Here is a 14,378-nt window from a genome sequence, read left to right on the forward strand (position 1 = left end):
AATTTTCATCGTAAGAAAAGAAACAAGCTGCCAAATTAAATTTTTCGCGGTAAAATTCATTACCTCATTCCAACTTACCGAAATGCTTTAGAGCTAGGACAGCGGCGTAAAAACTTACGGTTGAAACCAGTGATGGCGTAGGGTCGAGACTGCTGAATTTGGCATGGAACGTCTCATATTGTACACGTGTGTATATACTTTTCTCTATTCATAGACAAACTATCCGTACAGGAAAACCTTACGACGATGTTATTCACGATCAGCGAGAATATTCAGCACACCTAGGAACTGATGACGCTTATCGTTACTAGATATAATGAAATTTGCGTATTATTAAATTTTATTAATGGAGCTTCTTCTTGGATCGTAGATGAATCAGCGTTGAGTTAATTTGCTCGTCTTCATGTCTGTCTTGTGTAGCTCTTACTAACCTCTCCGTTTTTCAAACTTGGCGGCTTACTTGTAATAAAAAGTTCTGAACGCAGGATAAATATATCCGTTAAACTGTACGTTAACAAACGTATATTTGGATATGAAGAAATAAAGTTTTGATATTATTATCAAATTTTAATTAAGCCAAACAATGTTTTGGTATTATTATCAAATTTTGATTAAGCCAAATGATGATCGATAGAATCATGTTAATAGTTAACAAATCATATTTGGCTCAATCAAAATTTGATAATAATATCAAAACATTTATTTCTCCATATCCAAATATACGTTTGTTAACAGTAAGTAAAATCTTTTCTCAGTATGGCATCTAGTTTGCGGACGTAATTAATTTTGGAAAGCTAACTAAGCTAACAACCTTGCAGCAACACAGCAAACTCAGCTGCCCTGTGCAGCTTAAATTAGGCACCCCTAATGTGAAGATTGCTTATAAGACGCAAATGGAAATCATGTCACAACAAACTCAGTTGGGAATGCAACGTCAGCCATGAGCGTTAAATTGGAATCCCTAAGGTTGTTACATAACTATAAAATCGTTCGTGCTACCAAACGAATCGCACATTGATTAAAGCTCAATTACAAGTACGAATTAGCAGTTGGCTAATACGAGAGCAAAGAAGACTAAAAGAGGCTGGAGAATCACCTACGATTGTGGAATTTTTTACGTAAAATTCCACCAATGCAATGTGCTCAAATATTCCGACACGAGATCTCAACCGCACCAATATCGTAAGTTGGACTTTGCTTAGGATGGCTGAGCTTAGGATCCAGGCTCTGGATCTGGGACCAGAATTATTTAAATCGCAGGAATGATGGAGTGATTAATTATACGGAGTGCAAGCAATAGTTTTTTAACATTCTTCGTTGAGCGGTGATTAGTAATCGAGTTATGAGAAGACTACGACCGCTTCGACCCCAGATTATATCAGAGTATAGTTGACTCCGTCTCAACGTGATCGTTAAAACCAGTCACGATGAAATCGCACGTTTGATAAAACTGCAGATTATTTCAGCACTCGAAGAGGAAGTGAAATCAGTGGCGACCGTTACCATTAAAAGTCGTAAAAATGACGTGTCAAGATAAGGAGTGATGACTCTCGAGCAAAAGGTCTGAGCAAGAAAAGGAACTTAACTCAGGGTCGCCCGGAGTCCCATTCAGAGTGAATTGGTTTCGTACCTATACCTCCGGGAACTTGAGGGTTCGCAAAGAAAGGCGTAGATATTTACGTACATTCGGGTTCGCGTCTTCCGTCAAGGGTCCTCCATCTACGTATTCGTCTTGGGAAGAAAGGCGCGGGGACATTATTCATATTTTTCATAACATATAGCAGGAGCTTTAGGGAAGACAGATCAGGGATCGTTTTGGGTCTCAGGCGTGCGTGAGATGCGTTTGCGTTCTTCGACGCAAGATCCCGATTCTGCAGAAAATCTAGACCGAGAGAGCTTAGAGCAATTTGGTTAAGATCTCCTTGAATTTTTCCAAATACACGGCCTAATGGCAAGAGTGGCCGATGATCGTTCAAATCAGGATGAAATATGTGTAACAGGGCTTCGTGAACCTTACTTAAATTCACTCCAACCGCCCTGAGTAAAAGAAAATATGGAAAAGAACACAACGGTGTTGGTCAGGGTACTCGAACGTGTACTTTGTAATCTTTCATTTCTGTGACGAATAAATAATATATATATATAGACCAACCTATAGATACATTCTTAACTCATTTGTAATGCGAACTTTTTGTTCTCGCCAATCACCGTAAACAATGGGTGGAAAGATAATACGGCTATAATTATATTACAATCGCAGTACGCAATACCAGACCGGAATTTAGCGAGATACATGCCTCACATATGTATACAACTTGTGTATATCACTGTTGGTTGGATGAGTCGATCAGCGTCACATCGATCACACAGATGGCATTTCTCTTTGATCCTCGTGACATTATACAGGGATGTCCTACAAAAGTTGTATGGTTCAGAGAGGGACACGTGAAGAATTTTTTTCATGCGGTTCAAGCATCATAATTGGTGCTGCTGTGGAGGATGGACCAGTTTTTTTTTAAATGGAATCATATATTTTTGTTTCAACTCAAATACTCTTTATTCGAAAATGTACAACTTTCTCAGGTAATTTTTTTTATAAAGTGAATAGTTCGTGAGATACAACAAAAAATTAAATTTAGCAAGACGTGGGGAGGTTGAGTCTTCCGCGTCCCAAATGCACGATTCCATCTAAAAAAACTGGTTGATCCTCCACAGCATCACCAGTTACGATGCTGGACCGCGTGAAAAAAATTCTTCATGCGTCCCCCTCTGAACCATAAAACTTTTGTGGGACACATTTTCCAATTGAACGATTAGGTCGGCTGAAAATGTAATGCGTCTTTTAAATTGGGACACCTTGTATGTTTCCGAAGTTTTGGCTGATAGTGGGAGTCGAGGAAATTTCACTTCGAGCAAATACTGCGGTATCCATTTTGCGTTTTGAAACAATGCGTGTTAAATTACATTTTTAATCGTATACCTCCTGCGCATATTCTGACTTGTACTGTACAAAGAGATAAACATACATTCATGAATCAGACTGGACCGAGTTACTCACGATTATGGGACCAAAGAATTTGAGTACTTTTTTTTTCGTAGAGTGGTCTATTCCGATGAATTGAAGCTTACGCTTGTTCAATAAATTAAATAGCTTTCTAAAAATCTAAATCCACGTAAACACAGGTGACCTATCATAGAATGACGAGAAAAATTGATTCTGAGAATCTGTTTGTGAATATTACGCGAAGCACGTAACGTCAAGCGGCCCATACTGTACAGACTCATCGCGAATTTGTACGCTGCATAACAGTTGGCTTTGATGAGACAACTGTATCAACTACACTAACGCTCCGCGCGAATATAGTTGTCTCTTTTCTCATCTGCTTTCCATCACGTTCCGACTGATCGTTCTGTCTCTTCATCCGTATCTACAGATTTCGCGGACAACTGTAACCCGGCGCAGCTGCTCCCCTGGGCCTAGGATAACTCGAAGTTGAGCTTGCAGACCAATCGCTCATCCGCGCATCTACAGCAAGCAAATCAACCCCTTTCTCTCCACCGCGTATCTATACCTGTGTAGTTTCTCACGTCGAACGTGATTGCTCGTGTCGTTACACACTCTCGCAGGGTTACGTATGTACAGAGAACGCAAGCAGCTACGTATTCGTACAGAGAATCAAACACGCGTATTATCGAGTGTGTTCGGCCAGGGTGTTGCCTATGCTTTGATATTTCTACCGTGTGGAATTCGATATAATTCGCGTCGTTTGCACCACGGGAAGAGACATTTTTTTTCTTATTTTTAATGGTAAGTTATATTTTCATCCTCATCTTCTCTGCAGTCGATATGTCCCACATTTCTGGAGCAGTTATGACTAGGCTACTTTAAATCGGTTTGATGAACAGCGGAGCTCTCGATGAGGCTAGACGCAATGTTAGCTGCGTAGTCTAGCGAAGCCTAAATTTATTTGACAATCAGATTTAAATCTTTTTTGACAAAGGATAAGAACACATTTCTAACGTACTTAGCGGAAGGTTTTTGACCCAGAGGTGCTTTTTGGGGGGATTTCTTATTCAAGCTTTTTTATCTTAAAAATGGACTTTGTTCTGAAGTCCACGGCCACGGTTCGTCGGTAGTCGCAGTCCAAGCAATGCCAAACAGTTTTTCGGACAACACATCTACCGTCTAAGAGATGCCGAGAAGATGTCGACAAAATGGTGAATGCAACATTTTCCGTGCTTTTTATAGCGATCGAAGAAAGGACATTTTGAAACATCTTTTGTTGGGTGACCTCGGGACCTCTCTAAGATATCGTCGGATTGATGTTTTGAAGACAATTATTTTCCATCACATCAATTTCCTAAAACCAGATAAAAACAATGTAATATTATGTCTAGAGTTCATTAAACGCAAGTTTACACGTAGAACACAGAATTTGTTCGTGTCGATCTAGGTTAGAAAAGTGTAATATGAAAACAGCTAATTTGCAATTGATATAAGTGAAGTGCGGCAGTGTGCGGAACACCTATTGGTATTCATTGACTGAGGATACTGAACTACTCGACGAAAGAGATACTTCTGAATCACACTTGCTAATTTTCTCATTAAATGGTTCGTCGGTCACAGTGGAACAAGTGGAAAAATGTTGACAGCAAATGGCAGGATAAGACGGCTCTGCCAGGCTCCTGTGTTGGCACCGCTTATTACACCGTCTATTTTATTCGAGATGAGGATCCATTTGACGGTGAAAAGGTGATTAAAATAAGATGGCTTTGACACTTTTTTAAAACATCTTTTCGACGTATAAAATTCAGTGTCTTGAAATTGGCAAGGACGTCAGCTTTACGACGTCTTTTCACTTTGCCTAAAAGACGTCTTTGTGAAGTCGCGTAACAGATGACTTTGAGGAATGTGTGTTACCTGAGTATCACATGGAAACAGCGTGATGTATATAAGATTAATGACGAAAGATTTCAATTACAAACGCCACATTCTTTGAAACTGTTCGTTATTTTCATCGAACGTTCCTTCAGTCTGCAGAATGGACATTGTCTCCTTCATTCCAAGAAATTCCTTTAAGCTAACAAACTTTTAGTGTATAAAATCAATAAGGCTTCATTGATTTTACTGTCGGTTCAGGTTCGAGAAACGTTAATAATTTTTCGTCCACATTAATCCCGATATTCTCTGGATAGCTTGTGTAAAATTTTACATTGTAATATCTGTCCTCTCGCTTTGTTCACAGTGTAGAATGTAGATGTAGATGCAGATATGAGGCAATCTGAACCTGATCCTTGGTAAAAGGATCATAGCTGTATCCAAGGATCCACGATCAGTACACCTTGGAGACCGTGAAGGCTCATAGAATTATTCAAAGAGATCAAAGGATTTCGCGTAGACTAGGTAGACCGAAATTCGTCTCGCCTGATCGCGAACTTGAGAAGCGTACCGCATCGTCGAGACGAACGAGCGATGGTGTACCTGATTTGTCGGAAGTTCTCACTGCTGAAACAGAAAAAGTTGCTAGGGCAGAAAAAAAAAACAAAGTGCATTATGAACTTGGAGCTGAAAAACTTATTAGCAATTGAGGAAGCCATGTTGCCGGACAAAAAAATGCAGACAGCTTATACCCAAGTCTTTGAACTTTTCGCAAATTTGTATAGAGCTTGAATAAGGGGACAGCGAATCTGTCTAAGCCACGTCGTTTATGTCGGAATTCGAAATCGCGGGTCGCAAGAATCTCAGACGCAGAGGCTGTAAAGTTTGTTCTTTGACATCTCGCCAGTGAACGGGCAGCTATTTATTGTGTTTCGATGCTACGTTAGTCAGACTTGGTAATCGTCTAGACTTCAAGTGAAATCTCAGCATTGACCGGCGCGTTATGTTTTCCCATTGGGACTTGGTTATTCGAATTGGCAGCTCCACACATGCGTAACAACGCGACTCCATGAATAATACGAGGCTTTTGTGCTCAGCTACGCAAGCTCCAAATCTTGACTGGCTGGTCTCCGTCCCTCCCTTTTTTTTTTTTTTTTTTTTTTGAAAGGCTTTACATACATGCAACGTATTCAGGGAACTTGAAATGCCGGATTGATGTATCCCCTAAGGTCCGCCGAGCGAAGCAGTCCTCTCAAAATGCAGGTCCATGTAATAAACTGCGAGTGTTCAGTTTCGCCTGAGCTCCGTATACGTACAAGACATCCAAGTCTATTTCTATGTATCGTACTGGAGCTTAAGTCTCGAGGAGGAATCGTTTGTTCTCATGTCGTAAGCTTTGCATATTATATCCACTCGGTATATCTTTGCAGAAATTTTGCAATGCAAATCAAGATTTCGCCATCTACGATTGCCTTCCTTTAGCGCTGCTCGATATTCAACAGTCGCTTTTGTATTTCTTCATTAACTACATTTTTACGGACGAAGCCATATTCTTTATCTCTAAATACCAGTCACTCACGTTTATCATACATACAGTGTACAAATTGTTTATGTCATACCTGTATTAATGTGACCAAGAAGTTTGTGTCTACACGCAGAAATTTTTTGCGGATATAATACTTTGCCACGTGCGGATAAACAGTCACAAATCACCGGTAGGTATTTCTGTATTTATATTTTTAAGAGATTGTTGTCGAACCGCGTGTAAAATGCAATTTAACAAGCTACTTCGAAAGTTAATCTCATTTGGAAATTTCACTCCGTCAAATTTAACGGATGCTCTTAACCCTCCGGATATATATCCTGCCGGAGAAGGTTCACCCCATTCTCGCCGCATTTATCACTTAATCACATGTAGGACGTAAATCGCGTCGCTACGGTGGGAAAGTCGGGATATTTCTAGCGCGTTGTAATGGCGTCCTATTTCCAGTTTTCACAGATGCCCTGCTTTTATGTATGACATCATGCGGTCATATTTTGCAACCATTCACACTGTCACCTCGTAAGGTATGTTAAATATTAAAAATTTATTCAGGGTTGTGAGAATGTTTTTATTTTCTTTATCCATTTTCATTTTCCACATCGAAAGCCGAAACCTTATAATTAATGCCGGACTTTTATATACATTTTACGTAAATCCTTGAAATTCTGCAACTCTTTCGTCGCTGGTTGAATGAACACGAATTGGTATTTGGCTGAAATCATTCCCGGTGACCAGCGAGCCTATCTGAAAATATTATCCTCTGTAGAAATTGATGTGTATAGGTCAATAGTGCGCATTAATCAGCTTTGCTCTACAATTCGCGGGGGTTTATTCAATAAATCAAATAGCTTGATAAACGGGATAAAAAGGTCAAATCTGATATACGCGCGCGATAATTTATCATCTACCAAAAAAAGGTAAAGGGCGCAACGACGGGAGGAACAAGAAGAATAAAAAATTATCCTGTATTATGTGATAAAACTTTTGCGACATATCGTGGTGACTAAAACTTGACAAATAAATGAAGATATCGATGAAGTGTCTAAAGTTTTTTCTTAGGAAGACGTAAAAAGTGGCACAAAAAATACGAATAGATTAGAAGGGGCGTAATCAAAATGAATATCATGCATGAACAATCCAAGATCCTCGTTTTCTCGGTTCTTTGGGATATCGAGATTGCCTCAGGCACTTGGACATCAATTTTTATCGCATATTTGGCAACCGTACATTTCTCACGTCCGCCATCTCGACATAAATTTTATATCACCGAAATATTTCCTTAGACGAAGATTAATACACGAAAGAATACCAGATATTCTGCGGTTTTGCTGCAGTATTTCGGGCGCTGTAGTCGCATTTATATTTATCGGAGCGTTGAATTTCGCCTTCACGAGTTACGACGTAATCGTGACTCGAAGGATACTTGTCTTTCATTGTCTTTTACCACTACCCGTGTCTGAGCTCCGAAACACAGCATTGCCAGCGTCAAGGGTGCCAAACTGTACTTAGACATGTTTATGCGTCGATAAGCCCTTTTTGCGCTTCCTCATTTTCATCTTCAAGTTATGATCAGCCCGCGTTCACGCTCCTCGTAGATAATACGAAACAAACGGCTCTTCATGAAGGCGTGGTGACGAGTAATCGCGACTTTATGTCTTAGCGTCGAGGGTCGCGTGGGTTAGAGCCAAGTGATAGCTCTTCGAAGGTGCTGCTTGGCGCAGGGTACCTATAAAGCTCTAGAAACGGGCGGAATCGGGTTTAAAAGCTTCGTTAGTATAGGCCTGGGGCGGGAACATTGAGTGCCTCACTTTCGGCCTGCCTTTTTTGTTCCCCTGTATCGCCGTTTCTTTTCTTCTTATTCGCCGTATATCTTGGCGTAACTTTACACTTTCCTCTTTACTTAAACGATATCATCAATCCGGAACAACCTTCGGTATCCACCCCTAAACGCGATCACGATTTACTTGATAGAAATTGGCTCTGTCCAGAATTTCGTGCAGGGTTCTCTCGCCTCGATACATCGTTGATGTCTCCCCTTCCTCACGCCATTTGTACCATTCTCAATGAAATCCGAATCTTGGCTTGTTTTGACAGAATTAATCTTCTTATGTAATCTTAATCTTGAATTAGAAGATTCGATTGAAAATTTTACACCTTTCGAACAAATACAAATTTCAATAGCTCGATGATCGCGTATCCCAATTGCTGCATTGGCCTGCAGCTGCCGTTCGTTGGTTGATATTCCTGCCGATGAGACGCCCAGAGGCTAAGATTTAATTTGCTGCTCACCACTCCAGGGTCAGATCGAAGGAATTGAGTCCTCGGGCAGTATTACGTCAAATGATGTTGAGCCAACACCCTAATTTAATGCGACAGTTTCGGCAGCTGATTACCTCGAGGCTATGCTGGCACGAGCTGGTTGCTCCGCGTTTGCGTGATAAGTTTTGTCATTCCGGTTGCTAACTTGACGGTGTTTTAAATCAGGAACAGCTTGAATTGACTCGAGACGGTAAGATCTGAAGTTACTTTGTTCAATCAACATTGCGGTTGGTAATAAAAGGGCAGCCTGGAATGGAGTCTTCGCTTTAAACAACTCGCGAACGGTGTAAAAATACGAACTAAATCCCTGATAAGCCTGCGAAAGGGCTCGGCCGAGTATTTCTACCGTGGAATATATTTTTCTTCTCCTCTCTTCTCTCTTTTATGTGACCTTTACGTAATTTTTCACGGCTGACGAATTCACCGGCTGATGTTCGCTCTTCCGTATAATTTGAATAATTGATCGCGTGAGGACATATTTTCAGAACTGTCATTTCGGATGAGGTCTGTTATTTTTGTACGCGAATAACCCATTAATAATATCGACTTTTTCACCACCGGTGGGCGTCTTCTATACTGAAAAAGTACATGTGGTTCTCTTTGTATCACCACGGAATTTCTAACTTTGCAAACAACTCTCTACTTTCAAGATTTAGTATCTTTTCGTCGTGATATCTTTAAGCGAAATTTCTTACTTAGCGCACTGAACTTGACGAATTCTCGAAAAGACGAAAGCTCGGACTTTTTTCGTTTTCTTTACTTTTAAATCCTTAGATCAGACGACTTAATTCAGAAGTGCTTTCGGGTTCATAAATTGTTACCACATAATTACACAATATGTGTTTATGCTTCGAGGTAGAAATTGAATGGTTCCCAATTCAGTTACTGAGTGAGTTTTCATTTGAAACATTTAGGAATTGAGAAAAAAGTCATTTCATGAAGTATTCCTTGTGCCTAATGGCGGAGAAGAGAAATCGATGTAATAAAGTCTAGAGTTCCGGTACCGGAACACCTTTTTTTACTTTAATTAAATTTCCGTCTGCTCGTGAGTGCGAAGGAAAAAATTAAATGAAGAGAGCTCAATTTCAACTTAAAGACTGGAAACTTATGGTTGATATTTTTCAACAGCGGAAAACAAGATATTTATAATTCGAACTTGAGCCTCACCGAGTTCGACGGATTGTCAGGACCCACGTGTGATCGATTCTTCGGGGTTTGGCCGTGACTGATAATTGGAGGAAAGCCTCCCCTTCATAAAAATGCCGCTCCAAGTATCGCGGAAGTAATGTTATTCCTTCAAAGTGAATTTGATAATTCTAAGAAACAATTTGCGTCCACGAAGTCTGTGTACTACTTTATCGAGGGTGAAATTTGTTTTTGAGAATTGCCTCTATACAGGAAAATATTTTTTCAATCAAGTATTACATTACAGGATATTTTCTCTGCCGGAGACGGGTAAAAATATGCGACGAATGTATACGTTTTTCGAATTCACAGGTGACAAATGAACCGTTCAATTCCCTGGATTAATCGCATAAACTTTGATGCGGGAAATTCTTTATCAGTATACGGCTTGAAACTGGGTAGGATTCGCAATTTCTTTCATTACTGAAAAAGTTCTCTGATATACTCACGTGGTTCTATCGTGTGCCAAATTGAAATTCCAACTTTAAGAAATGGCTCTCTCTGAGGTAACAGCTGGAAGCGGAACACTGCCGGTTGTTTCTAAAACGTACCCACCTTTACTCTAAGAAAGTTTTAATGCAATTTACTGACCCTCTATCACTGGACACCCGCAGCCTCCGGTATAAGAAGTTTGAAAACTTACTCTGTGTAAAAACGTGATCTACTTACCCGAGCCCGCAATTCGCGCCCTTGTTTCTATTGGGGCGAAATGATGAATATTTCCAAAGCGCCAAGAGTATTGAAGTACAATATCTTTGTATAATGTCTCTGTGCAAAAGACGCAAACGTAAGTTACACGTTGCAACTTCATTCAGAACACGATAAACTCACCTTCATTTATGCAACTCGGGATACATCTTACCGAAATCCGCCTGCATTTTGGCAATTAAGTGTGCTCTCTGAATAGCACGAATGCACAGATGTGAAAAACGGCTTGCCTTTAATTAGGCGACCATGTAGTAATATTTCCAGGGAAAATATTGTACAAAGAAAAGATTCAGTTACGTAGGCATGTGGCAGAAATGGCTGGTGGTTTTTTATATCTGATTGCGGTTGTTTCTTTCCTTTTTTTTCAAGATAAGATAAAATAAAGAATAATATGATTAAGGTTATGAAAGATATTATAATTAGCGATGAGATATTCTCGAGGTGTAATAATTGTAAATTTAGCCGAGCCAAGAACAATAAAATAAATTTTTTTTCCGCCTTGGTAACCTCGATTTTTTTTACTTTATCAGTGCATAAAGCAGATTTTACATTGAATAAAGTTTGTGATCGCATGTGATTTAGAAAAGAACAATTTTGAAGTACATCTGGACTGACCGTAGTTGAAAAATCACGAATATCTTACTTTTTCATTTGTTATACAGTTTGCGAGAAAAAAAAATTTATTGCCGTTTCGGAAGTTCAAATTATTTCAATGCTATCCAGAGAATAGTATATTTGTGTTAAAACCGCGGAAAATGGGTGATTTTCGGCCAGTGTAAAGTTTGCAGCATGAGCCAAGGTGAGCGTTGTAAACACACGAGTCAGATATTGCCCATTCGCGCATGTGACACGCAATACGCTATTTTTTCCAAATCTGGGTAGAAGCGTGTGATTTGAGAAGCAAACGAATGTGATATAATAATTTGAAAGAAATAGATCGGAGTAATCAAGAGGTCCTTGAAACCTGACCTAAACGCGCAAACTTCGGATCGAACCTAGCCCAATGACGTCGCTGGCAGTACGTAGGGAAAAAAAGTTCATTCGCAAAGTTGTAATAGTAAAATTTAGTATTGGAAATTTTATAGTGTAAAAAAATCCATTAAATTGAATAATATATATTCATCATGAACCTAACGATATCTTATTTGTCAGAGATAGTTAAATTTATGAATACAGTGTTTCTTTACATTCAATTTTTCTCAATAGACTCAAATAATAAATTCATTTGCGTGAACTAAGAAATTTTTTCCGAATTGTAGAAATACTTGTTCACTTTAGGGGGATAAATATTCGATGAACATTTAAACGTGATATTTTATCACGATATTTTTACCATGTACATTGTACATATAATTAAACTTTCTTTGGCGTGAATAACAATGTTCATGCGGATCTTCTCAAATCCATAATTTATACATACATATATACATAATATTTATACATAATATTCCCACTGCGCGAAAATGACGTCAATCCAATTAGTTAACCAATTAGCGTGTATAAGCTTGCGGGCAATGATCGTCGTGGAAAAACCAGATCTGAGCGACTCTTGAACGGCTAAAACAATGATAAAAATAATAAGATCGAGTGAGGCTGATTTAATCACGTAATTGTGTACAGAGGTAAAAATTGTGACGGGATGGATTTTGGGGCGAAATAAGTAGCCCGCGAATATACTCGTTCCATGTGGAAGCCTGGAAGACTTTGTGGTAGGGGCCTGTTTCAACCATCCTTCCCTAATTTCCCCTTTCCGATGTCCTTGCGCCACCGGATCGCGAAAGAAAAACTTTTTAATTAATCCCGAAGCGCTTCTAGAGGATTGCGTCGGGCTTGGGACGCTTAAGAGAGTACATAAGTACTTTTTCCACACCAATATGGCTATCCAACCGTGCCGCGAGGAAAAAAACGGTGAAAAAGTGCATCTTATATATCCCGCAATTCGTGCTGACGTGCAATTAAGTTGATTGGAACTTTTTGAAACATACGTCATGCGATGTTGGCACAGAGCAGCGGTTTGTCTACTTTCCGAAAGCGTTGAACAGGTCCGAAATAAAGAGATCTTGAGAAGCAGGATAACCGTTCTGAGATGCATTTTACGAGTTTCGCGTAATCATGTGTCACTGCTCTCTCAAATCCAAGATTCTTCAATCAGTAGACTGCTGCATACCTCAGCTTGATCTTACGAGACTTTTTCTTTGCTCGTAGGTACGTGCACGTTTAAATAGCAGGAAATGATATGTGAAAAAAATCGATTCTCCAGCTTTTTGTCTCTGGAAGGAACGAACCTATTCAGAAATCGTCGCACGTAGATCAGATGTATCGACTAGTTCTTTAGTGATTAATCGATGAAGTGAAAGCTTTGCAGGCTTACTCCGGATGAAAACGTACTGGAATTTTTTCACTCGAGTTAATTAAGCAGAGTTCGCTTAACATCATCCCTTGAGAGAATGACAAATCGGACTGTTGAAGAAAAATCGACGGGAATCTCCCAGGCAATAGGAATACTTCGTCTGATCGAACTACTTTCTGGTAACGGTCGGAAAGTATCTATTTGTCCAATAGAATTAAAGTGTAATTAAACTTTTCAAATTTATTATCAAAACAAGGCAGGTTTAAGCGTTATTTGGTAGTGGTGAGAATTGGGCAGCATATGAATATGAGAGGAGTGAGAATTTTCGTCACAAAGTCAACTTTAATGTCTGTATTATTTCAGTAATATGCCATCGCAACCTCGTTTACGGATACGGGTGTAGACTAGACTGTTCCAAAGAAATGAACTGTTTTTTTCTCTCAAAGTCACATGTTTAACAATTGTAGGATGAGGAAACAGGACGCCCGTTTTAATTTGAGCCCTTAGTATTAATGTTCATAGGCTCCTGAACGTCATTTTCCATTTTCCATTTGATTAACATTGGAAAATAATTTGAGTTATTTCGGAATTTTGGCGCTCAGTAACGAGGCAATGTACATAAATGTTAAATACATATATTTATAGGGAATTGAGTGATCTATGGAAAAGGTCTTTTATAATTTTTCGATAACAACACTTCTTCTAGTTATTTAAGGTTAATGTTGAAATCCTGTAAAAAATTCACTTTCCTTCTAGGTTAACAGTGAAAATACTAAACTTATCACCAGATATTGTGGTTTTTTTCTTGTCGATCTAGTCAACCGCTATAAAATAATGTCATTCAATTAATTTTAAACTTGAGCATATAAAGATACTTTTAAAGTAGAATGGCATATAATACATATTATTACTTGTAATAATTACAAAATAAATTTTGTTTGTAAGCTATTGAACATATGATTTTGAAAAAAAAATAGTCGATTTTTTTTTTAGACCATTCTAGCGTTGACATGACGTCTCCTTATTTTATCTTCCAGGCGAAATATTTCGTTTTATTTTCCGCCGATATGGCAGGCTCGTGTTGTCGCCTGGTGTGCTTTCACGCGGTGAGTGATATTGAAAATATTACGAAGCTAAAATTCAGATGCGATAACCGCGCTCGCGTGACGAAGGAGAGAGAAAAGAAAAGAGCCCGGACCGTGGTGAATTATGTAATAACGTCTGAAGAATAACACTCGTGGTTTTCTGTTGAAAAACGTGCGAAAGCGAAGATGGTCCAACTGCGAACCCGCCGTGTAACGATCGTCGGATCAAACGAATTAGAGCGAGGCTCCGCCTTGAGGTCTCCAGAATTCACCGACTCGCGGAAGCAGCCAGTCCCGTTTCAAGGGCCC

At 39.3% G+C, this 14,378-nt stretch overlaps 1 protein-coding gene across 1 annotated transcript in view; it reads left to right on the top strand.

Moving 5' to 3' along the window:
* LOC124180943 (synaptotagmin-7) overlaps positions 1-14,378 on the top strand; it is a 206,071-nt gene that overhangs the window by 12,957 nt on the left and 178,736 nt on the right. The window lies entirely within an intron of this gene.

Source organism: Neodiprion fabricii, chromosome 4 (assembly GCF_021155785.1).
Source record: "Neodiprion fabricii isolate iyNeoFabr1 chromosome 4, iyNeoFabr1.1, whole genome shotgun sequence".
Classification (NCBI taxonomy): Eukaryota; Metazoa; Arthropoda; class Insecta; order Hymenoptera; family Diprionidae; genus Neodiprion; species Neodiprion fabricii.